The 25,956-nt window shown below is 42.6% G+C and overlaps 1 protein-coding gene across 7 annotated transcripts in view; it reads left to right on the forward strand.

Annotated features, from left to right (window-relative positions):
• The window catches only part of tpk1 (thiamin pyrophosphokinase 1), a 330,085-nt gene that overhangs the window by 14,431 nt on the left and 289,698 nt on the right, over positions 1-25,956 (forward strand). The window contains exon 1 of one of the 7 annotated variants that reach the window (XM_048554399.2): positions 9,233-9,741. The exons of 4 other annotated variants lie outside the window; for them this stretch is intronic. The gene's annotated coding sequence lies outside the window, so the exon portion shown is untranslated. 2 more of the 7 variants (XM_048554353.2, XM_048554371.2) reach the window with 2 other exon arrangements.

Here is a 25,956-nt window from a genome sequence, read left to right on the forward strand (position 1 = left end):
AGAATTAGCTTTGAAATCTTTATGGTAAAAAGATTTCCTCCTTCTTTAGATCCATTAATAGTATTATTGCTTCTTCATGCAGTCTTGAGACAGAGCCCTCTACTTGTGACTGTGCATTATCATGTTTATGTTGCAGTATTGGTACTGCTGCTCAAATTTCATCAGGTGATATTACGGATATTCCTTGTAGTAGGCCATTGTAGAAGTTCAGAAGAGCCAGGCACCAATGAGTCAACATTTTTACTAGTCAGGTCTTCACAGGGATGTGGTACAGTATTTTTTAGAAAACGTGGCAGTTTGTGTGAAAGCTGCAACGTGCAATAAACCAAGCACCTTTTTAGTGCTATACCAATTTTTGGGGAACCATTTCATAGATTTTTTTTGAGATCTTTACTGGGGGGAAAAAAGCAGGACCAATATATTCTTGCTATCATTGATACGGCAATATTGATATTAGTTGATTTTCACGAGCCATGCCATTGAGAACTGATTTGTATGCAAAGCAAGAAAAATATAAAGCTAGTTGATAGTAGATGTATAGCATTTTTGTTCAAGAATGGTAATGGTGTGATAGAGATGACCTTGGTTCAGGAGATCAAGATGTAGAATTGGTTTTGGGAACAGTTGAAGAGAAAGGTCACTGATAGACAAATTACTAATCCCCTAACTAACTAAAATGGAGCATGAAATATACAAAAGGAAATATTGGGTACTTGTGACAAAGGAACAGAAGTAATCATTGGTTTTAATCCATATATAAACTTAAATTCAGACTGGCAATGGTAGCCAGATAAGGCGTTCATAAGATGCTTTTGAGATTTTTCTGAGAATCTACATGTTCTGGACATAAGAGAGCAGGTTATGCCTGACTTCTGACATGAAATGTGGCCAGATTAATTCATGATCTCAGTAAAGGTACCATGGGGAAGCAGTGAGCACAATATGATTGAAATGTATATTTCAATTTGGAAGTGAGAAAATTGGGTCTAACGCTAGGATTTTAAACAGTTAACAAAAGAAAAGCACAGAATTGTGGATGCTGGAAATCCAAAACAAAATCAAACTGATGAAGAAACTCACATCTGTGTAGAGATAGCTGAGTTAATATTTTGAAATGTTAGTTTCTCCAGCAATTTCTGTTTTTGTGACTAGTATTTTAAACTTAAACAAGGAAAACTATGGGTAAGAAAGCCGAGCTAGCTGAAATAAACTGGGATACTAGGCTGTAGAAAAGATCGATATTGAAGCAGCAGCAGACATTTAAGGGAATATTTCAGAGTACGCAGAATAAATATTTCCTGTCATTAAGAAACGTTCTAAAGGGAGGACCCATCATTTGTGTTTAACTAAAGAAATCAAGGAAAGCATCCTCAAGCTTCAAACAGGTTTGTCAAGCAAAATTTCCCTTTCAAAATCATGTTAACTGTCTTGTTTTACCCTTTTTTCCTGGAATGTCCAGTAATCACATCCCTTATAGTACATTCTAACATTTTCCCTACTATTGACATCACAATATGATATCTAGTCCTCAAGTCTCCCTGTTACTCCCTAATTGCTGGGATTATTTTTGCTTCTTTGCAGTTAGCAGGAACATTTCCAGAATCTATAGAATGTTGAGCTACCAATTTATCAACAATGTTTCTAGTCACTTACTTCAACATTCAAGGATGAAGTTCTTTTGGTTCAGAAAATTTCCTAACTTTTAATGAGTTAATTTTTCAAGTCCTACCTCTTTACTAATACCAATTTCTTTTAGATGTTTAGTTTCACATTAGATTACAAGATGCAGAAGAAGGCCATTCAGCCTGTCAAGTCTGCTCTGTGTTCTAAGAGATCATGACCTAATAATTCTCACTTCCCTGCCTTTTCCCCTAACCCTTGATTCTTTTACTGATTTAAAAGCCTATCCTATGCGGCCTTGAATATACTTGGCTTTTAAAGCCTTCTAAACAGCTAAATAAATTTTGTTGCACTTGTGATAATTGAACAATGTAATGAAGTCAGTGCCAGCTTAGTAACTGAGCTCTTACTACCTAGTCTGGCCTACATGTGATTCCAGACCTGCACAATGTGGTTGACTGTAACTGCGCTATTGGTAATTAGCAACAAAAGCTCCCCTGGCTTGCAACACAATTCACATCCTATGAATGAATGAAAAAAAAGTCTTGTGCTGCTATTTGGTAGTGGATGTGAGTTTGGACAATGGCTGTCTAAGGAGCCCTGGTGAACTTCTGCAGTACATCTTGAAGATGGTACACAGTGCTGCTCCTGAGTGTGACTGGTGGAGGGAGTGAATGTTTGTTGATGTGGTGCAAATCAAGCTGGCTGCTTTGTCCTGGAGGGTGTTGAGTTCTTGTGCGTTACTGGAGCTGCCACATATCCAGGCAAGCGGATCCATTTGATCATATTCTTGATTTGTGCTTCTAGATGGTGGAGCCTGGAGGTGAGTAGCTTGCGGCTTTTGTAGCCACAGTATTTATATGGCATAGCTTGTTCAGTTTCTGGTCAACAGTAAACCACCGGGATGTTGATAAAGGGAGATTCAGCAATGTAATACCATTAAATATCAAAAAGCGATAGTCAGATTTTCTTGTTGGAGAAGGTCACTTCTTGGCCCTGTGTGGCAGAAATTTGACTGTTTTTATTCATTCATGCGGACACGATTGGTAAGGCCAGCATTTTTTCCCCACTCCCACTTGCATAAAGGGCATTTAAGAGTCAACGATATTTCTGTAGGTCTGGAGTCACATGTAAGCTAGACAAGGAAGGATGGCAGATTTCCTTGCCTCAAGAACATTGGTGAACCAGCGTTTTTTTTTTACAGCAATCTAAAATGGTTATGTAGTCACTTTCTATTCCAAAATTTTATTGAATTCACATTTCGACATCTGTCGCTGGTATGATTTAATCCCATATCCCAATAGTATAAGCTTTGGGTCCTGAATTACTAATCCAGTGACATTACCACTACATAACTGCCTCCTCATACTTGCCACTTGTCACCCTGAACCTGGATAATATCAGGTCTTGCGGCAGTGAATATTGCTGAGGCTTGAAAATTGCAGCTACGATAAACGGTCGTATAGGTTAGGGTTGTTTTTCGTAGAACTGAGGACACTGATGACTTAATCAAAGTGTACAATATATTGAGGAGCTTGGACAGAGTGGACAAGGAAGACCTGTTTCTCCTTGCTGAAAGGTTAATTGTCAAAGGCTATAGATAAGGTGATTGGTAGGATAATTAGAGAGGACGTGAGGAAAATTATTTCCATCCCGAGGCCGGTGGGGCCAGGAATTTACTGCCGAGTTTGATAGTTGAGGTGGAAACCCTCAACTCATTTGAAAAGAATCTTCCTCAGCACATGAAGCTCTGTAACCTGCAATGCTACTGCTCAGATATGGGTAAGTGGAATTAAAATGGATGACCAGTTTATTCAGTCAGTGCAGAAATGATGGGCTGAATGACCTCTTCTGTAATGTAACTTTTCAGTGGGGATTTATCATCTGGCTTTCTGTTTAGTTTATTGCTGTATTATTGACAGACTTCAAATTAAAGGATGCAGTTTTTCTTTTTACCAAAGAATGCAGTACTTTTAACTTTCTCAGTTTGACTTTGATTCTTAGAAATTTGTAACCCATGAAGAATTCAAGAGAAAGAAGTAAGATTAATGCAGGATGTCAGATACACTTCTGCTCGGTATAGTTTTCATATTGGACATGCCTCAGCAAAGAACGTGATAGGTGATTGATCCAACTGCATTAATGGAGAGGGCAAAAAATTCCCTATAGAATTTTAATGAAAATGACAGTTGCATGATTATGATTTTTTGAAAGTTTCCACCATTAAGAAATGAATTTAGTATTTTTGTTTGGCTCGCAATGGGATGATGAGAGTTTAATTGCATCTAACAGGCAGGAGCTTGAACAAAATACGATGCAATTATTTTTGATTGCATAAGAGAATATGCCAAGTTGGTAGTTCTGTTGCTGATGGATCATGTTCTTTAAGTTCATTCTCAAAGAATAGATTTTATTAAAATGAAGGGAAGATAACTGACTTTTTTTTTAAAAAAAGACATTTTTGCAGCTTGTTTCTGTGAGTTTAGAAAATTCACCTTCAAAGGGGTAGCATATTGTTGATCTCTGGATCGTCTGATCTGTTTGTGAGGATGGTATGAAAAAGATGCAAGTATTATCCTAAATTACACCTATTATAGCTTAAAATTAGTTTATTTAAGCTGTATATCTTGGTATACATGATATCAGGAATGAAGATCAATGCATAAAAGTAAAAGCTTTTTATATTGTGAAGTAGTGATGATGAAAGTCCTTGTCATGTGTTGGTTGCTACTGATGGTTTGTTGACATGATTGTTAAATTGACATGCTAATTAGATGCTACTTTTGACATCTGAGAGAACATGGTAGTGAATCAAATGGTGCTGAACGTTGTGCAGGACAGTGAATCAAATTTTTTGCTCTGCGCCAGTACAGCATATGAAAGTGATTTCCAGTGATCAGTTGGTTGATGACTTATGGCAAGAGAAGAAAACGCAAGGTGAGAGAAAATCTTTTCACACCATGAGTAATTCAGGTGTGGAATGCACTGTCTGGTCCTGTGTAGAGGCGGGTACAATAGAAGTATTCAAGAAGGCATTAGATGACCATCTAAATAGGAACAGCTTGCAAGGGTAGAGGAAAAAGGCAGAACACAGGATATTTTGATGCTTATTTAGAGATCTACTATGGACATGAGCTGAGTAGTCTCCTTCTGGAAACAATGAATAACACATTGAACATGATGACAGTTGAGCAGGACCAGTTTGAACAGAATTCTCAATGTATGGTCCTAAAAAAAAGAAACACCAGAATATTGTGGTTACAAGCACTGATCAAATGAGCTGGCAAATATTATGTTTCTGAGGCTATGAAGCATAGGCAACAACTCTAAAAGTTAGTATTTCAAATTTTCTTGTTGCAAGTTCAGTGTTTCATTTTAAATGATGCTGTTGGGTTGTTAGCACAAATGTAAGTCGGTTGAGGTTGTTGGAAGCCAGCCATTTCAGTTCGAGGACATCAATTCAGGAATAAAAGCAGAATACTGCAAATGGTGAAGATGTGAAATAAAACAATGTGCTTCAGAAACTCCGCTTGTCATCTTTAGTTCCAAAGAAGTCATTGAACTTGAAACATTAACTCAGTTTCTCTCTCCACAGATGCTGCTATGCTTGCTAAGTTTCTCCAGTGCTTGCGTTTTTTAATTTCATCTCTTCAGGGGTTTCTCATGGTTTTGTCCTAGGCCCAACCATCTTCAGCTGCTTTATCAATGACCTTTCTTCCATAAACTTAGTCAGGAAGATATTCTTTGATGACTGCACAATATTCAGCACCATTTGCAACTCCAATTCTGAAGCAGTCTGTGCCTGTATGCAGCAAGACCTCAGTATCATCCAGACTTGGGTTGATAATGACAAATGACATCTGTGCTGTGAATGACCATCTCCAAAGGAAAGATTCTTACCGACGTGCCTAGAAATTCAATGATATTTACATCACTGAACCTCCCACATTCATTGACTGGAAACTGAACTGGACCTGCCAAATATATATACAGGTCTGAAGTTGGTAATTCTGAAGAAAAAGGCACAAGTCCTAAGAGTAATGGAATATCCCCTACATACCTGGATGACTGGCTGCAGTTCTAACAATACTAGAAGCTCAACACAATCCATGACAGAGCCACCTGCTTGTTTGGCAACCCATTCCATCACTTGCACCAGTTACTCCCTTCACTACAAAGGCACAGTACCAGCAGTGGGTATCATCTACATGATACACTGTGGCAACTCACCAAGGCTCCTTAGACAGCCTCGTCCAAGCCTACAACCATACCATCTAGAAGGACAAGAGCAGCAGATATATGGAAACGCCATCACCTGACAGAACACCACCTGGAGTTTTGCTGCTATGATTCAGTTGGAAGCTGAACTTCATGACTGTTCTTAAAAATGCTTCTGTGCAAGATGAGGGATTAAAGTAATCCTTGTGAAATCTTGAAACGGAGTGAAGAACCAGTATGGAAAAAGAAGAGGAGAAAGCAGAATTGAATTGTCTCAAGGTGACAACACTCACTGTTAGAGAACATTATTTGAGAGAAAGGCCAGACTAGCCATCTGCAGACTCGCAACTGAGGAGTACAACCTTCATTGACTGTAAAATGCTTTGAGATATCTGCAGTTTGTGAAACTACTATAGAAATGCATGGCTGTGTTTATGTTTTCTCCTGTTAATGTTTGGTTCAAAGCATTTGATCTTGAACTACAGTACAATTTAAACTATAATAAGTCTTCTGTCCATGTGGGGTTGGCACATTTTCCCCATGTCTGCTTGGGTTTCTTCTGGGTACTCTTATTTCCTTTCACAGTCCAAAGATGTGCAGGTTTAGGTGGATTGGCCATGCTAAATTGTCCACTGTGTCTGGGGATGTGCAACCCTAGGTTGGTTAGCCATGGCAAATGCAGGGTTACAGGGATAGGGTGGGGTGGGGTGGGTTTGTGTGGGATGCTGTTTTGGAGGATTGGTATGGACTCGATGGGCCAAATGGCATGCTTCCACACTATAGGGATTCTGTGAATCTATGATTTGTTTCTGACTGGATTTTTGATAGAAGTTTACTTGCTATTGCTTCAGTCTGGCCTTGCTTGCTTACTGAACTCATCAAACATCAAAGCTGTAAAACTAACACTGACTAGATTGTCCCCACTGTCAAGCTTCTCCATGGATGTCATTCAATTCATTTTGAAGTTATACGGGAACAAAAGATACCAGTTGACTGCATATCTCATTCTTAAATCAGATCAGCAGCCAATCAGGGAAGGTTGCATTTCTTGCATCACTATTGATTGGATAGGCATTCTTTGATGGTGAAGTTGTCTGAATTTATTGCCATTTTGCCTGGTTTTCAAAATAAGTCACCTGTTTGTATATTTTCACAATTGCACGCATCGTTTTAGGACACAGTTTTCTATTTCAACAAACTGAACCAAAACTGAATCCATTTGGAATATTAGGACGTCATATTATCAAACTTGCACATGAAAAGAAAAACAGAGCAAGAGTAAAGTGTGTATGTTTTTGCCAGCATCACAGACACCGTTATTCAACCAGTATGATTCTCTCTGTGTGATATCAAGAATTAACTGAGATTACTGGATATAGAAAAGGTTATGTATGGATGGATGTCAAGAGCATCTTGGCTGCATTCAACAAACCACAGAATGGTTACAGCCATCATGTCTGCAGCCAAGTTTCCAAATTAGCATCTCACTCAGTGCCGTTTTCCTACCCTGTAAACCCTATTTGGTCTGTATTCTACTACACAATCAGGTACTATATTCTATATTTAAACACTAGCTGTATAAAAAAAAAGCTTTTTCTCGTACCATTTCTCTTCCTACCTGTGCATCATGAGAATTGCTGGCTGGGCCAGCATCTATTGTCCATCCCTGGTTGCCCTTGTTCAGATGGTTGTGAGCTGTCTTCTTGTGCGTCTACAGTAGTTCAATGCCATTAGGGAGGCGCAGTCTTGTTCTCTTTTGTCATCCAGGGAGCCCTGGACTTGTTAGCCCTACCTTTTTAGTTTGGGGAAATGTACCTTAACTGTGCCAGAACCATCTATACTTTGAAGGCAGCCCATTGTTTCAGCCAACATTCTTTGTGACAACCTTTGACTCCATTTATTCAACCCAGATTCATTCTTAGCCCAGTGAGGTTGGCTTCCCCTCAATTAATTATTCTTACTCGGGGTTACCCAATTGAATCAAGTGCTTCAAAACCAGCTGTGCCATCCAGCCAAGTTGTCCCAGTACCATTGCAATTATGGCACCTGCCTAACAAAATGAAAATTGGCTAGGTAAGTCCTAATTATAAAGAACAAAGCAAATTCATTCCAAACAGTATCTGTACCATCAACTATTCTCAATCAGCAACAGTTTTTGTAAGGAGTCATCAACAGTTACTGCCAAATGACACTTAACAGTAAGCCATTCATCAGTGTTCAATTTGGAGTCAGCTAAGACTATTGAACACCTGATTTCATTACAGCATGGATCTAAACATGGACACGAAAGCTTGATTCCAGATCTGAGGTGAGAATCATTGCCGTTGACAACAGAACAGGATTTTGCTGACAGTGGTGTCAAGGGACCGTCGCAAAATTAACTTAATGACCACGATAAATAAAAGCAAGAGTTAGCTATCTAGGTAAGCTCAAAGTGAGTGAGTCTAAGAGAGCGTATGAACAGTCCAGAAATGCAGCTTGATTCATTTTGTGAGCTTGGTGTCTGTCCCTTCTTGCAAAGTATCCTTGCAGCAGCATTGTTATGGTAGGTGCCATTATTCCCTGATTGTGCAGCAGTGAAGTGTAGAAATGACCTTTAAGTGGATTGGCGGTGTGCCAATTGGTGGATGCCACTGTCCATGAACAAAGGTTGTGTGCAGCTGCATCCTATTGGAGCATGCCCTCAGAAGTTGATGGCAGCTGTCTGAAATGGAGGTCTGAGGAGCCACTGGCGAGCCTGGTACCGGCTGCGACTTTCACGTCGGGAATGGTTAGCACCTACCAGATGGTGGAGAAAGAACCTGCGTATTAATGAGATGACAATCAGTAATCATGAGGATGGTAATGAGCAATAATTCCTGATAATGGTACACTGATCATCAGTAAGTATCTCCTCTTGATGTTCAGGATATAATTGGAAAATGCAACTAGTTGATCCCAACATCAAAAAAAGATCTTGCTCATATTCTGTGAGGCTGGATGAACACAGCAGGCCAAGCAGCATCTCAGGAGCACAAAAGCTGACGTTTCGGGCCTAGACCCTTCATCAAGGGTCTAGGCCCGCAACGTCAGCTTTTGTGCTCCTGAGATGCTGCTTGGCCTGCTGTGTTCATCCAGCCTCACATTTTATTATCTTGGAATCTCCAGCATCTGCAGTTCCCATTATCTCTCTCCTCTCTTGCTCATATTCTGTTGTGATTCTCCAGAATTCCTCACCAGAGCCCATGTTGTTAAAATTTGTGAAGATTCCACCCTCGTTCAGCTCCTTGATAACTACACAACAGATCTCCAGTCACTCACTGACTCCTCTGACTCTCCCCTGGATATCCCAACCCTCCTACCACCTGACTCCTACTGACACCCAGCTTTGCACACGCACACACATCTGCTCCCTTACTGGGCACTGTACACCACCTACTTCCCATTCTACTGTACTAGTACCCTACCCATCCACCCATCATCTCACCCATCATACCTTCTTTCCATTTCTCTCATCCTAACTACCCCTCACCCACCTTACCCCTCATGCCCCTTGTCCATTGATTACTCTATTCATTGTCCATTCTACCCCATCGGCTGCCCTGTTCGTTATCCACCATACCCCCTGGTCTATTTACTTTATGCTCCCTGTCCCCTAGCCGCTGTCCTTACCCAATCTATCCCTTTACCTACTTCTCTCTGTAGTTTTGTAAAGAAGCAATCAGACATTTAAACTTACCGTAATACAGCAGCTACAGCCATTAAAAGCGGGTGTGGTTTGTCCTCCCTCGCTGCGCCAGTGCACCAAAGAAGCAGTTAGTTATATTTCGATTTCGTTCCTCGTTTCGGGAGAAGTTAGGATTGGGCGGAAGTCCGAGTCCGGAGCTCTGAGGTGGCCGAGAAAGTAAAACTGAAGCGATCGTCGTGAGTGTCACGCTTTGTGGGATTCGGGCTATCGTGCAATCTTTCTTCAAACTTTTCGCTTTGTCTGCAGTGTGATTAAGTTCCTGGGTAATTTTGTTTTGTGAAAGTCACTCCAGTTTCTTGATCTCGACATGTTTACCACCTGAGATATTCGCATTGTACATGCATTTGTTAATTAGAGATTTTTCATAATACAGTTTTTTAAGTAAGTATTCCTTAAAATTTGCTCCAGACCAAAAGTGAGATTTTGTACAAGGATCTCGTACTCGTGAAACGTTTAGATGTCTCTCTTGCCCGATTGGTGTATATTTTGAGTTCATTTTGTTTACCTGCTTTTTGATCCCACTCTCAAAGATTTTTAGTTCAGATTAGTGTCAAAGAGATAAAGCTCCAGAATACTAAAGGAGATGTAAAAAATATGAACTTTTTTTTAGGAACTGTTACATAGACAAGTCAACAAAAATAATTTGTGTTTTCTTTGTCGAGTTGCGGTCGGTGTGGGGACTGTGAAATGAAATAATGTCAGTTAACTCAGTGTGTTAGCATGTATGCTTAATAACCGTGACGCTGTGTGAGCTAAGGTGTTTTTGCCTCTTCTTACTCTATTGTAATATCATAGCATCATTGGAAAGACCACTAGAAATGGCGAAATGCGGAAGTCAATGATTAACAGTATGGATAACTGAGGACTTCCCGAACGGAGGGAAATACTGAGGCATGATCTTAACATGCTTAACATCTCCAACCTATTTGGGAGAAGGTTTCACTATATTGGAAAAATCTGCTTCAAAATATCGTATATTTAGATTTCGTCAGTCAAACTCTAATTTTTCCTACCTGATTATGCAAAACTTAATAAGGCCTATGAATCACTTGCTCAACTTCTAAAAAGAGACTAAAGCCGCCTCCTTAGTGAAGTATTGGTCACACAGGTTGGACCATCCATATGCTCTTTGGGGTAGTAATAGGAGTTAACAAAAGTCCCAAAACTGCAGTCATATTGGTGAAAGAAAGGGGAAAAAAAAAATTGCATTTGATAAAAATGTTGCTGCTGTCATGGCAAGGGCAGATTTGAGTTGCATTGATACTTGTTAGTGAAGTTTAGAAACTGAGGTCTAGGCAGCAGTTCTCATATTTGGTGCTAACTGCGCCCATATCACAGCTACGCTGACGACTAAGCACTGAATCCAGTGCCTGGAGTGCCGGTTAAGTAAACTGTTCATTTCTGGAGTTTTTTGAGCAGCTTCTATTGTTGGGGACCTTTGAAGCCTTTCGATTGATAATGGAGAACTTTGTGGGGGTAAGAGATGTGCTGCTTGTTGATAAGTGTCTAACTTTAATCCAGGTTTGGCAACCACATTGCTGTTATCATGAACCCTGAGGATGTTGAGGCTGGTGGTAGAGTTGAACATTGTCCAATCATGAGCAAACTTTATTCCTGACATTATGGAGGGAAAGCACCCCTGAAAAACAACATATTGTACTGGTCTTGGGTGATAATAATTTGCCTCTGACAGCCATATCCGTGGTGCTGTATTCAGTAAGAGAATGTTGGAAACACTCAGCTGTATTTGTGGAGACAGAAACCTAGTTGCAGTTGATAACTTTGTTCAGAATTGGAAAATGTTAAAGATGAACAGCTTTTATAGAGACAGGGTAAGAATATTTGGAATGGTCTGTAGGAGGACAATGGTGTGATTAAATGACAGAAATAATGGGACAAGAGAAGAATCAAAAGATGAGTAGATTGTTGTGTAATAAATTGGAGCAAAATAATATTGAAATGAGAAATATTTTAGAGGAGATATACCAGAATGTTGCCTGGAATGGAGGGAAGGTCTTATGAGAAAAGGTTGAGAGAGTTTGGGCTTTTCTCTTGAAAACAGTGAAGGATGAGGTGACCTGGTAGGGGTGTACAAATGTTCAGAGGTGTAGATAGAATGGACAGCCAGAGACTTTTTCCTAGGGTGGAGATAGCTATTGCAAGGGGACATAGCTTTAAAGTAAATGAAGGTTGATATAGGGGAGACATCAGAAATCGGTTCCTTACTCACAAAGTGGTAGGGGCATGGAATGCATTGCTGGAGAGGGTAGTGGAGTTGGCCTCATTAGGGGCATTTAAGCGGCAATGAGATAGACACATGGATGATGGTATAAGGTAGGGGTGGAGGTTAGATAGACCTTAGATTTAGGGTGAAAGTTTGGCACAACATCCCCCGAGGGCCGAAGGGCCTGTACTGTGCTGTACTGTTCTATGTTGTATGTTCTATTTTGCAGGCTGTACTGTTCTATGTTGTATGTTCTATTTTGCAGAAGACTGAATCTTGAAAGTTTGTTTTCAGTGCATCAAATTTCATTTTCATTCCATACATGTCCCGGATATTGTGTCCACTCGATGATCACTTATTTCGGAATATGTTCATGTTAGCAGCTTAAAGTAGATTATTTTCCTATATGTTGGTACTTGGCAGTTTTGGAGTGTGTGGGATAGCTCACTGTTTTGTGATAAGTTGCTGCTCAAAATCCATTTGTAGGCAGTTGTGTTTCGGCTTTAATTCAGGAAAAAAATGACGACAGAATTCCCAATGGCAATGCATTTTATTAAATTAACACAAGGGATTTCTGCAACTGCTGTTTGCTTTGATAGTATTGCAGTAGAGATTTGTGTGTAATAGAAAGTAGCGATAAATTTGTTTGTGTGCTGAAGATCTAACTTTAACAATTAATGTTCCTAGCTGGGCAACAAAATTCCTTTAGGAAACGTGTTGAAGAAAAATGCTTATTGCTGCAGATGGTCCATGTATATATAATCTGACAAACATGGTGAATTAAAATTTACTGACTTGATTCAATTACACATAAACTAATATCTATTTTTAGTTTTATCTATTTAAATTAATGTAAATGTATTTGGGAACATTTTAGCATTATGGAAACAATTACACCAAGGCACTCAAAGCATAATTAACCATTAAGTGGTGACAGCTGTACAATATGTATTTTTAGAATCAAATGAATATTTGGTTATGAAAATAATTGGTTCAGGCATCCTTAATGGTAATTCAGTGATGCAGACCAAATAAAATTGAATAAAAGCTGAAACATGCTGCCACATATAATATTATTTATTTTACTGCTTTTTTTTCACTCTTCCATTTATGACATCATGCTCATTATGAAGCATGTATCTGCACTATCTACCCAGACAAGTTGAAGAACTTTGAATCCAATCAGCTAGTAAACACTTTTCACCTCTAATCATTGGATTTCAGGAAGGAGTGCAATTGACAGATAACAGTTTACTAAAATAACAGCATAAAATAATGACCCAGAGTTTCATTTCACCTAAACTTTTTAGTTTAAATTTGAAAATAATTTTGTCAGCAGGGAACACAAGTGAAGCAATTTCTAAGACACAGGATTGTCACCTGAAGTACCAGGGAATTTACATGCCCCTTGCCATACATTCTATTGCAAAGCATTTTAGATGGTTGTGGTTTATTTTTGAATATCACTGGCCCACCGAATTGAAATGCATCTAAGTCAGCACAAATTTTATTCAGGATAAAAGCATATACAAGAAAACTCAAAAGTGTCATATTACTGCAAGAGGGATACTCTTCTGAACTGTACTGAATGGAGGAGAAGGAAATAGTAGTACTCTATTCTCTAGCTGGCCACACTGAATTGGAAGTGCTGTATAACTAAGCAACAACATTATTCACTTTGTGATTTATATGCTCCATTCCAGTTTTGAAGTTTGTGCAAACAAAGGCCTTTTCTAAATTTGGCTAGATGTTAGTTGTCTGTAGTAGTATGCTTGATATATTAGCTAACTAAGTGAAAGGAATAGAAATATGGCAAATGTAGTAGGAATCATGTGAGCTTGCAATGATATGATACAAGTTATTGCACCATGTCTCTTGTTTGAAATCCAGATAACAAAATTATGACCGGGCAACTTTAACAAAATCATAGATTGTTGCAAGGCAATGACTTGAAATAAGTGAATATTTAACACTTTCTCATTAATGCAAATCAAATGTTCAGTGTAGCTTGGTGTTTTGAAATGATAATTATATCTATTATGACAGATGACTATTTTACCTGATTTGCAACTTTTAATCTTAAACGTATGATTTTTTTACATGTGCAACCAGGGCTAAACATTGTATTCTTATGCAGATATTCTTGTGTTTGACTGCAAATTCTCCGTGGAATGTATTTGTACTATTTCTTTATGTTTCAGATTAAAACCCAGCACTGTTATAACAGATAGTTGGGGCGTCATGACATGGGCTATATTTATTCTTCAACCAAAATGAAGTGAATGCGTTCTGAAGCTCAGAAATTTTTAATTGATTGTCGGTTAAGTGCAGTAATTCTGTCAAAGTGCACTTTACTTCTTTCCTTTTGACAAATTAATATCTCTTCACTATGGATGTCATCGGAAAACGTTCTGTGCTCTTATTGTCAAGTGCAAAATATTATCTGGCACTAGAAATTGCTGGAAAACAGAATTATGTTTTGAGTTGTCAATAAAAATGTATAATGTGCAAGCTCATAAATATACATAAAAGCATCAGATGCTATACTTGTATCCGTGAATTTATATTATTTAGTAAATGCCTGTACCAATAATTGCTTTGGAAGAAGCAAAATATCTTCCAGGGAAGCGAATCTAAATCAGTGCACCACAACCAAGAGTAAAGAATGTAATACAGATAATCTCGACAACTAGAATAATAGAATGACACAGCACAAAAGGAGACCATATTTTCTATTGAGTTTAGTCTGGCTCTTTGAAAGAGCTGAAATTCGTCCCCACAACCTGACCTTGTTGCCACAGCTGTGTAAATTTTCCCTTTCAATTATCTGCCCAGTATCTTTTTTCAAGTTACTGGTGAACCTGCTTCCAATACCTTTTTAGGTTGTACATTCCAGATCAGAAGAACTTGGTCTGTTTAAAAAAAAATCATCGTCACTTCAAGGGCAGCCAGACTGAATGCATTGCTCAAGGGAGAGCTGACATGGCATGAATGCCCTTTTGTGCCATAATGACTTTTCAGACTAGTTCTTTTGCCTGTTCAATCTTCACCCCCTACTGGAAATGTTCTCTTGATTTATTTGTTTGAAATTATTCATGAGTTTGAATACTTGCAACAAATTTCTTCCTAACCTTCTGTGTTCTAAGTGGAACTACTCTACTTTCTCCAATCTGTCCACATAATGGAAGTCCCTCATCCCTATTTTAATATATCTTTTAATCAATCTGTTCAGAGATGTTCTTACATACCTTTGAAGCAGGTAGGACTTGAACTTGGGTTTCCTGGCTTCCTTGTGCCTACTACCATTCTAGTAAATCTCTTTTGCATCTGCTCCAAATTCTTTGCAGTGTGATCCCCACAATGATTTACAACAATCCCAGTTAGTGCTGAAACAGTGATATTTAAAGATTCAGTCCATAGCCTCCTTGATTCTGTACTCTGTTCCTCTGTTAACACCAACAATCTTGCTTGTATGCATTTTAATAGCTTTATCAACTTGTCATGTCACCTTCAAACACTTGCATGCACCTCTGGGTCTCACTGGTCAAACACTATCTTTAAAATTGTATAATTCATGTTGTATTGTCTCTCTTCATTATTCCTACAACAATTATAACTTCACACTTCTTTGCATTAATTTTGATTTATATGTTTCCTGTTTCAACATCTTATGTACATTTATCCTCCTTACTATCTAGTTACTTACTTAATTACTATATTATCTGCAGACCTTTAAATTATGAATTCCTAATCTAAGGGTATCCAATAGAAAATCAGTCCTAATACTGATCCCTCACAAATACCTGTGTGCAGTTGTCTTAATTTTGCTTGAAACTCTTAAGTGAGATTTGTAATGCCCTTGAAAGTGTGTATAGGCATCAACCACATTACCCTCAACAACACTCTGTTATTTCTTCAAGGTTAGCAGGGCTTGATCGGCTGAATGGTCTCCTTTGTACTGTAAGCATTCTATTTTTGGTACTAAATGACAGGCAATAGCTATGTCCAACAAGAGGTCCAAACATCTCTTCCTAACCTTCAACAGCATTAATTTCAAAACTCTTGGGATCACTGATCACAAGCTTAATTTGAGCAGTCTAATCAAGAGTGATATTGAAATTGGAGCAGGGTAGATTGTGTTTTTATTTATCGTTAACCTAAGCCTCTAATCCTTAAACAATCTTCATGGCTCATGTCATTGAAGTATAGAGCATCCACTTGAATGGGTGAAACTAAAAACACTGAAAGAACTGTGCTATCTATGGCAGAGATGACGGGCCTTCCAGCCAATTGACTGAATTACTAATATTTATGCAGTATCTACAGGTTGCACAGGTTAGATCATATGGGATTCAGTGAGATCTTGCGAATTGGATACAAGATTGGATTGACCGTAGGAGACAGTGTGGTGGTGTAGGGTTGTTTTTTAGACTGGAGACCTGTGACCAGTATTCCACAGCGATCAGTGCTGGATCCACTTTTATTATTTAGGTAAATTTTTTGGATGAGAATTTAGGCAGCATGGTTAGTAAGTTTGTGGATGACACCAAAATTGTTGGTGTTGTGGACAGTGAAGAAGGTTTCAAGATCAGAGATCATGGGATCTGCAGATGCTGGAGAATCCAAGATAACAAAGTGTGAAGCTGGATGAACACAGCAGGCCAAGCAGCATCTTAGGAGCACAAAAGCTGACGTTTCGGGCCTAGACCCTTCATCAGAAAAGGGGGATGTGAGAGGATTCTGAAATATATAGGGAGAGAGGGAGAGGCGGACTGAAGATGGATAGAGGAGAAGATGGATAGAGGAGAAGGTAAGTGGAGAGGAGAGTATAGGTGGGGAGGTAGGGAGGGGATAGGTCAGTCCGGGGAGGGCAGACAGGTCAAGTGGGCGGGATGAGGTTAGTAGGTAGGAAATGGAGGTGCTGCTTGAGGTGGGAGGAGGGTATAGGTGAAAGGAAGAACAGGTTAGGGAGGCGGGGACGAGCTGGGCTGGTTTTGGGATGCATTGGAGGAATGGGAGATTTTGAAGCTAGTGAAATCCACATTGATACCATTGGGCTGCAGGGTTGCCAAGCAGAATATGAGTTGCTGTTCCTGCAACCTTCGGGTGGCATCATTATGGCACTGCAGGAGGCCCAGGATGGACATGTCGTCTGAGGAATGGGAGGGGAAGTTGAAATGGTTCACGACTGGGAGGTGCTGTGTTTATTGCGAACGAGCATAGGTGTTATGCAAAGCGGTCCCCAAGCCTCTGCTTGGTTTCCCCAATGTAGTGGAAGCCACAGCAGGTGCAGCGGATGCAGTATACTAGATTGGCAGATGTGCAGGTCTGCTTGATGTGGAAAGTCATCTTGGGTCCTGGGATGGGGTTGGAGGTGAGGGAGGAGGTGTGGGGGCAAGTGTAGCACTTCCTGCAGTTGCAGGGGAAGGTGCCGGGTGTGGTGGGGTTGGAGGGGAATATGGAGAGGACAAGGGAGTCTCAGAGAGAGTGGTCTCTCTGGAAGGCAGACAAGGGTGGGGTGGAAAAATGCCTTTGGTGGATAGGCTCGGATTGTAGAAGGCGGAAGTGTCGGAGGATGACGCATTGTATATGGAGGTTGGTGGGGTGGTATGTGAGGACAAGGGGATTCCCTTATGGCGGTTATTCCGAGGGCGGGGTGTGAGGGATGAGTTGAGGGAGATGCGGAAAACACGGCCAAGGGCGTTCTCGACCACTGCGGGGGCGAAGTTGTGGTTTTTGAAGGACGAGGACATCCGGAATGCTCGGAAGTGGAATGCCTCATCCTGGGAGTAGATGCGGCGGGTGCGAAAGTAATTGGAAATAGGGGATGGCATTTTTGTAGGAAGATGGTTGGGAGGAGGTGTATTCTAGGCAGATGTAGGACTTGGTGGGCTTGAAATGGACACTGGTTTCTGGGTGGTTGCCTGAGATGGAGACAGAGAGGTCCAGGAAGGTGAAGGATGTGATCAGAGATAATGGGAACTGCAGATGCTGGAGAATCCAAGATAACAAAGTGTGAAGCTAGATGAACACAACAGGCCAAGCAGCATCTCAGGAGCACAAAAGCTGACGTTTCGGGCCTAGACCCTTCATCAGGCCTTGTTGTCTAGGTGAGGGATATGTTGGAGATTGTCCAGGTGAACTTAAGGTTGGGGTAGAAGGTGTTGGTGAAGTGTATGAACTGTTCGAGCTCCTCTTGGGAGCATGAGGTGGCGCTGATACAGTCATTAATGTAATGGAGGAAGAGGTGGGGTTCAGGGCCAGTGGAGGTGCGGAAGAGGGACTGTTCCACGTCACCTACAAAGAGGCAGGCATAGCTTGGGCCCATGCGGATAGCGATGGCCACCCGCTTTGTCTGTGGAAGTGGGAGGAATTGAAAGAGAAGGTTTCAGGATCCCTTTGTTATCTTAGATTAATTTGGCCAATGGACTTACAAGTGGCAGGTTGAGTTTAATTTGTGCAAATGTGAGATATTTCATTTTGGTGACACAAACAAGGGCAGGACGTATATAGTGAATGGTATGTCCCCGTGTAGTTGCTGAACAGAGAGTTTCAGGGTTCTAGGTGCATTGTTCTTTTCAAGTTGCATCACAAGTAGACAAGATAATAAAATATGAGGCTGGATGAACACAGCAGGCCAAGCAGCATCTCAGGAGCACAAAAGCTGACGTTTCGGGCCTAGACCCTTCATCAGAGAGGGGGATGGAGTGAGGTTTCTGGAATAAATAGGGAGAGAGGGGGAGGCGGACCGAAGATGGAGAGAAAAGAAGATAGGTGGAGAGAGTATAGGTGGGGAGATAGGGAGGGGATAGGTCAGTCCAGGGAAGATGGACAGGTCAAGGAGGTGGGATGAGGTTAGTAGGTAGATGGGGGTGCGGCTTGGAGTGGGAGGAAGGGCTGGGTGAGAGGAAGAACAGGTTAGGGAGGCAGAGACAGGTTGGATTGGTTTTGGGATGCAGTGGGTGGAGGGGAAGAGCTGGGCTGGTTTAGGGATGCGGTGGGGGAAGGGGAGATTTTGAAACTGGTGAAGTCCACATTGATACCATTAGGCTGCAGGGTTCCCAGGCGGAATATGAGTTGCTGTTCCTGCAACCTTCAGGTGGCATCATTGTGGCACTGCAGGAGGCCCATGATGGACATGTCATCAAGAGAATGGGAGGGGGAGTGGAAATGGTTTGCGACTGGGAGGTGCAGTTGTTTGTTGCGAACTGAGCGGAGGTGTTCTGCAAAGCGGTCCCCAAGCCTCCGCTTGGTTTCCCCAATGTAGAGGAAGCCACACCGGGTACAGTGGATGCAGTATACCACATTGGCAGATGTGCAGGTGAACCTCTGCTTAATGTGGAATGTCATCTTGGGGCCTGGGATAGGAGTGAGGGAGGAGGTGTGGGGGCAAGTGTAGCATTTCCTGCGGTTGCAGGGGAAGGTGCCGGGTGTGGTGGGGATGGAGGGCAGTGTAGAGCGAACAAGGGAGTCACGGAGAGAGTGCTCTCTGCGGAAAGCAGACAGGAGTGGGGATGGAAAAATGTCTTGGGTGGTGGGGTCTGATTGTAGATGGCGGAAGTGTCGGAGGATGATGCGTTGTATCCGGAGGTTGGTGGGGTGGTGTGTGAGAACAAGGGGAGGTCCTCCTTGGGCGGTTGTGGCGGGGGCGGGGTGTGAGTGATGTGTTGCGGGAAATGCGGGAGACGCGGTCAAGGGCGTTCTCGATCACTGTGGGGGGAAAGTTGCGGTCCTTGAAGAACTTGGACATCTGGGATGTGCGGGAGTGGAATGTCTTATCGTGGGAGCAGATGCGGCGGAGGCGGAGGAATTGGGAATAGGGGATGGAATCTTGCAGGAGGGTGGGTGGGAGCACAGATGCGGCGGAGGCGGAGGAATTGGGAATAGGGGATGGAATTTTTGCAGGAGGGTGGGTGGGAGCACAGATGCGGCGGAGGCGGAGGAATTGGGAATAGGGGATGGAATTTTTGCAGGAGGGTGGGTGGGAGCACAGATGCGGCGGAGGCGGAGGAATTGGGAATAGGGGATGGAATTTTTGCAGGAGGGTGGGTGGGAGCACAGATGCGGCGGAGGCGGAGGAATTGGGAATAGGAGATGGAATTTTTGCAGGAGGGTGGGTGGGAGCACAGATGCGGCGGAGGCGGAGGAATTGGGAATAGGGGATGGAATTTTTGCAGGAGGGTGGGTGAGAGCACAGATGCGGCGGAGGCGGAGGAATTGGGAATAGGGGATGGAATTTTTGCAGGAGGGTGGGTGGGAGCACCCACCCACCCTCCTGCAAAAATTCCATCCCCTATTCCCAATTCCTCCGCCTCCGCCGCATCTGCTCCCACGATAAGACATTCCACTCCCGCACATCCCAGATGTCCAAGTTCTTCAAGGACTGCAACCTTCCCCCCACAGTGATCGAGAACGCCCTTGACCGCGTCTCCCGCATTTCCCGCAACACATCCCTCACACCCCGCCCCCACCACAACCGCCCAAGGAGGACCCCCCTTGTTCTCACACACCACCCCACCAACCTCCGGATACAACGCATCATCCTCCGACACTTCCGCCATCTACAATCAGACCCCACCACCCAAGACATTTTTCCATCCCCACCCCTGTCTGCTTTCCGGAGAGAGCACTCTCTCCGTGACTCCCTTGTTCGCTCCACACTGCCCTCCATCCCCACCACACCCGGCACCTTCCCCTGCAACCGCAGGAAATGCTACACTTGCCCCCACACCTCCTCCCTCACCCCTATCCCAGGCCCCAAGATGACATTCCACATTAAGCAGAGGTTCACCTGCACATCTGCCAATGTGGTATACTGCATCCACTGTACCCGGTGTGGCCTCCTCTACATTGGGGAAACCAAGCGAAGGCTTGGGGACCGCTTTGCAGAACACCTCCGCTCAGTTCGCAACAAACAACTGCACTCCCAGTCGCAAACCATTTCCACTCCCCCTCCCATTCTTTAGATGACATGTCCATCATGGGCCTCCTGCAGTGCCACAATGATGCCACCTGAAGGTTGCAGGAACAGCAACTCATATTCCGCTTGGGAACCCTGCAGCCTAATGGTATCAATGTGGACTTCACCAGTTTCAAAATCTCCCCTTCCCCCACCGCATCCCTAAACCAGCCCAGTTCGTCCCCTCCCCCCACTGCACCACACAACCAGCCCAGCTCTTCCCCTCCACCCACTGCATCCCAAAACCAGTCCAACCTGTCTCTGCCTCCCTAACCTGTTCTTCCTCTCACCCAGCCCTTCCTCCCACTCCAAGCCGCACCCCCATCTACCTACTAACCTCATCCCACCTCCTTGACCTGTCCGTCTTCCCTGGACTGACCTATCCCCTCCCTACCTCCCCACCTATACTCTCTCCACCTATCTTCTTTACTCTCCATCTTCGGTCCGCCTCCCCCTCTCTCCCTATTTATTCCAGAACCCTCACCCCATCCCCCTCTCTGATGAAGGGTCTAGGCCCGAAACGTCAGCTTTTGTGCTCCTGAGATGCTGCTGGGCCTGCTGTGTTCATCCAGCCTCACATTTTATTATCTTGGATTCTCCAGCATCTGCAGTTCCCACTATCTCTCACAAGTAGACAAGGTGGTTTAGAAAGCATTTAGCACACTTACCTTCTTTGCTCAGACCATTGATTAAAGAAGCAGGGCTGTCATGTTGAGATGGTACAAGATGTTGTCAAGGATACTTTTTGAGCACTGTGTACAGCTCTGGTCACTCTGCTAGAGGGAGGATAGCATCAATTTGGAGAGGGTTCGGGAAAAAAATTACCAGGATGTTGCTGGGACTGGAGGGGTTGAATTATAAGGAAAAGCTGGGACCTTTTTTCACTGGAGCGTAGGAGGCTGAGGGGTGACCTTATTGAAGTTTTTATAAAATCATGAGGGGCATAGATAAGGTCAATTACAAAGGTCTTTTCCCTTGGATGGGGGAGTTCAAAACTAGGGTACATACTTTTAAGGTGAGAAGGGAAAGATTGAAAAGGGCCCTGAGGGGTAATATCTTTATACAGAAGGTGGGTGGTTTGTGGAATGAACGACCAGTGGAAGTGGTAGATGCAGGTACAGTTACAACATTTAAAAGTCTTTCAGATAGGTACATGAACGGGAAGGATTCAGAGGGATACCAAGCGCAGGCAAGTGGGACTAGTCTATTTTGAGAAATTTGGTCTGCATGGACGAGTTGAACCGCAGCATCTGTTTCTGTGCTGTATCGCTGTTGGAATGGAATTGTGGAAGCAAGCCATTTCACACTGACCCTCCAAAGTGCATCCCACCCTGACCCACCCCCTTACCCTATCTCAGTAACCATGCATTTCCCATGGCTAATCCACTTAACCTACATACCCTTGGGTACTATTTAGCGTGGCTGGTCTGCCTAATCTGCTCATCTTTGGACTGTATGAGGAAACAGGAGCACCTGGAGGAAAACCAAGCAGACATGGGAAGAATGTGCAAACTCCACACAGACCGTATTGAGCAGGGCAGAATGTTCTTGTTTACTCCACATTGAATTTAGCCCTGACCAAGTATGCTGGTCTAGTAATATGCAAATTTTGCTTATTATTTAAAAAGGGAACAGCAATCTACATTCTAGTATTGGTCTTTACATGGATATTCAGCTGATTAATGCTCACTCCAGATTATGCCATAGTGATCAACCTAAGTCATGATCTTCTGTTCATTTGCCCTGCCTTCCAGGTTTGCACTTCCTCCTTCAGTTGCTCTCAGGAGTTTCCCATTTCTGGTTTCAATGAGCAATGTAACTAGGAAAACGCATACGTGCTTAAAAAAGTGTAAGTTCTCCCTCTGAAGGATCCTTCACACGTCTTCCTCAAAATTCTAGCTGTTCAGCCATCACTAGTGAGATTTCCCTGGGTCTGTTGTTGGCGAATGCCACAGGTTCCTCATAACCCTGAACATGGGACCCTTACCAGATCATAAGGCACACTGTATCATTTTACAGGAGTGGCAGTGAAGTGGGAATGTTTAGAATAGAAACCCAAAAACCTAACAGTACATTTGAGAGTAAGAAAGCTAATAATAGTTGAAATTATACTGTAGTTCAAGATCAAATAATTTTAACCAAGCAATAGCAAGAACAGGAAACATAAGCCCAGGCATACATTTCTGTAGATAACAAGGTGTAGAGCTGTAGACCATTCTTCAGAAATGCTCCAGACCTAAAAACATCTGCTTTCCTGCTCATCAGATGCTGCTTGACCTGCTGTGCTCATTCAGCTCTACACATTGTTATCTCAGATTCTCCAGCATCGGCAGTTCCCACTTCCTCTGAATATATTTCTATAGTATTTCACAGTCAGCAAATATCTCAAACCACTTTACAACTAAGGATGACTATACTCCTCAGATGCAAATTTACTGGTAGCTAGTCAGGCATTTCTCTCATGCAAGATTCTGTCATTGTGGGTGCTGACGACTCCTGGGGCAATTCAGACCTGCCTTTTTCTTTTTGGTGCTGGTTCTTCAATCAATCTCCAAAGTGTTACAAGGATTGCTTTAATCCTTCATCTTGTCCATAACATTTGTAAAAGCAGTCATGAAACTGAGCTTCCAAGTGAATCATAGCCAGAGGGTGCACCTAACCCCAGCTAACACTTTGGGGAAAATTGTGAGGGGGCTATCTTTGCTCAGGCCTTGTTACAGAGGTGGAATGACCAACACTTAGTGGCTGTACTGCAGCATGGAGACACCAAGTGTGATGTTTGTGGTCACTTTGTTTTATCTCAGATCTTCAACTTTTGCAGTTTTCTGCTTTTATTCCTGAACTGATGTCATCGGACTGAAATGATTGACTTTCAACCAGCTTAGATTGTGCTAATAATCCAACACTTCCAACGTAGCATTTCCAGTCATCATGACCTATGTCTGGTTCTTTGGCAATGGTTGATATGACTGTATGGTTGTTCTTTTACCTCTGCTAGATTAATATTTGCATTCCAGAAATCAGGATCCCAGAGTGCTTCTAAAAAAATAAACCATTGACAAAATGCATGAAACTTTGTGACAATTACCAAAATAATGTACCTCTGATTAGGTAACAAACACCCTTGCATGCAATCTTGCTGTTTGCAGTTGCAGCTTCATGTTTATGTATTTACCTTTTTATTGGGGTAACGTTAAGAAGCAGAAAGGGACAGAGCAAAATTGCGCTCAGTCTGTAGTGGATGCCACTTCACGGTGCATCTGAGAAGGCTTCTGTTGCTGGATTAGAGAAAAGAAAACCTTACAATCTAGAGAAGCTTAATTTCTTCATGTGTCTGTTTCATCTTGACAGCAGAAAAATGATATTAGTTCATACTGAGTTGCTTTACATTATTACGAGGGTTTATTCCAGATGGTGAGGTATAGCACATTATATACAAAAATGTTACAGGTCCTCGGATTTACAGTAATCAATCACGAAGGGATAGGTTGTAATTTCCATGTCTTCACAGTTTTAATATTAAACTCAGCCACAACTCTTGCATCTTCCACACTTCTGCCCTCAAGCGCCCCTGCCAAACAAAAATAAGGACAGTGTCCCCCTGGTTTCTCACATAACACCCACCAACCTCTGGATCCAGTGCATCATCCTCCTTTACTTCCACCATCTGTAATCCCACCCCACCACCAAAAAGATAGTTCCCTCTCCATCCCTATCTGCCTTTCATAGGGACCATTCACTCCAAGACTCCCTCGTCTGCCCCACATTCCTCATCAACCCCACCACACCCGGCTCTTTCCCTTGCCACTGCAGGGTGCATCTGCCCCTACGTCTCCCCTCCTGCCTCCATCCACAGCCGTAAACAATCTTTCCAAATCTGACCAGGGATTCACCTGTATGTCCTCCAACCTGGTTTACTGTATTCGTTGCTCCCAACGTGGCCTCCTCTACATTGGTGAGATCAGACGCAGACTTAGTGACCGATTCTACTCCACGCTATAAACAACAACACCTTCTGGTTGCCAAATATTTTAACTACCCCTCCCATTCCCTTGGTGACATGTTCACGCTGGGCCTCCTCCAGTGTCACAATGATGCCATGTGTAAGCTGGAGAAACAATACCTCATATTCTGCCTCAGGAGCTTACAGCCTGATGGCCTCAACATAGAATTCACCAGTTTCAAAATCTCCCACCACCAGCCTCATCCCATGTCCAATCCTCCCCTTCATCCTTGCTTCCTCGAACTGACACAACCTGTCCACCTTCCTTCTCACCTATCCGCCTCACCCTTCCCACTGACCAGTCTCTACTACCCCCTACCTGCATCCACCTATCACCTTCCCTCAGCACCCCCCCCCCCACTTTTTTCCAAGCTCCCTTCCCCTTCCCCCCCCCCCCGTCCTGATGAAGGGTGCCAACCTGAAACGCCAACTTCTCTGCTCCTCTGTTGCCTGATCTGCTGTGCTCCTCGAGCTTCACACTGTTGACTAAAAAATGTGTTTAACAGGAGCATTTATGTTTTCATCTTATTTGCATTGACACTAGCTTTGCTAGTGGTCCTTGAGGTTGTATTGTTAAAATGTAGACATGATATCAAGCATGAGACATAGGAGTGGAACTAAGGCCATTCAGCCCATTGGGTCCACTCCACCATTTAATCCTGGCAGATGGGCATTTCAAGTCCACTTAACCACACTCTCCAAGTAGCCCTTAATTCCTTGCGAGATCAATAAGTTATCAATCTCTGCCTTGATAGTCATTCTTCACTCATCTCACCTCACATTTTGAATTTAGATCTTTATCCATTTTGGAGTAAGGCTGTAATGAGGTGACGTGCTGAGTGCCCCTGGTGTAAAATCCAAAGTGAGTGACAATAACTAGGTTGTTCCCTTGCAAGTTACCACTTGACAGCACTGTCAACGATCCCTTTTGTCACCTTGGAAAGTAGACTGATAGGGTGATTTATTGGCTGGGCTGGATTTGTTCTACTTTTTGTGCACAAGGCATACCCATGCAATTTTACACATTGCTGAGTAGTAGCAGTGTTGTAACTGTACTGAAAAAGCTTAGCCAAAAGGTATGGCTAGTTCTGGAGCATACATCTTAAATACATTTGTTGGGGGTGCACAATGAATAGAACTGCTCCCTCATGGCAGCAGGGACTGGGTTCATTTTCACTCTTGGGTGATTGTCTGTCTATGTAGAG

This window comes from Stegostoma tigrinum, chromosome 2 (genome assembly GCF_030684315.1).
Source record: "Stegostoma tigrinum isolate sSteTig4 chromosome 2, sSteTig4.hap1, whole genome shotgun sequence".
In the NCBI taxonomy this organism is placed as follows: domain Eukaryota; kingdom Metazoa; phylum Chordata; class Chondrichthyes; order Orectolobiformes; family Stegostomatidae; genus Stegostoma; species Stegostoma tigrinum.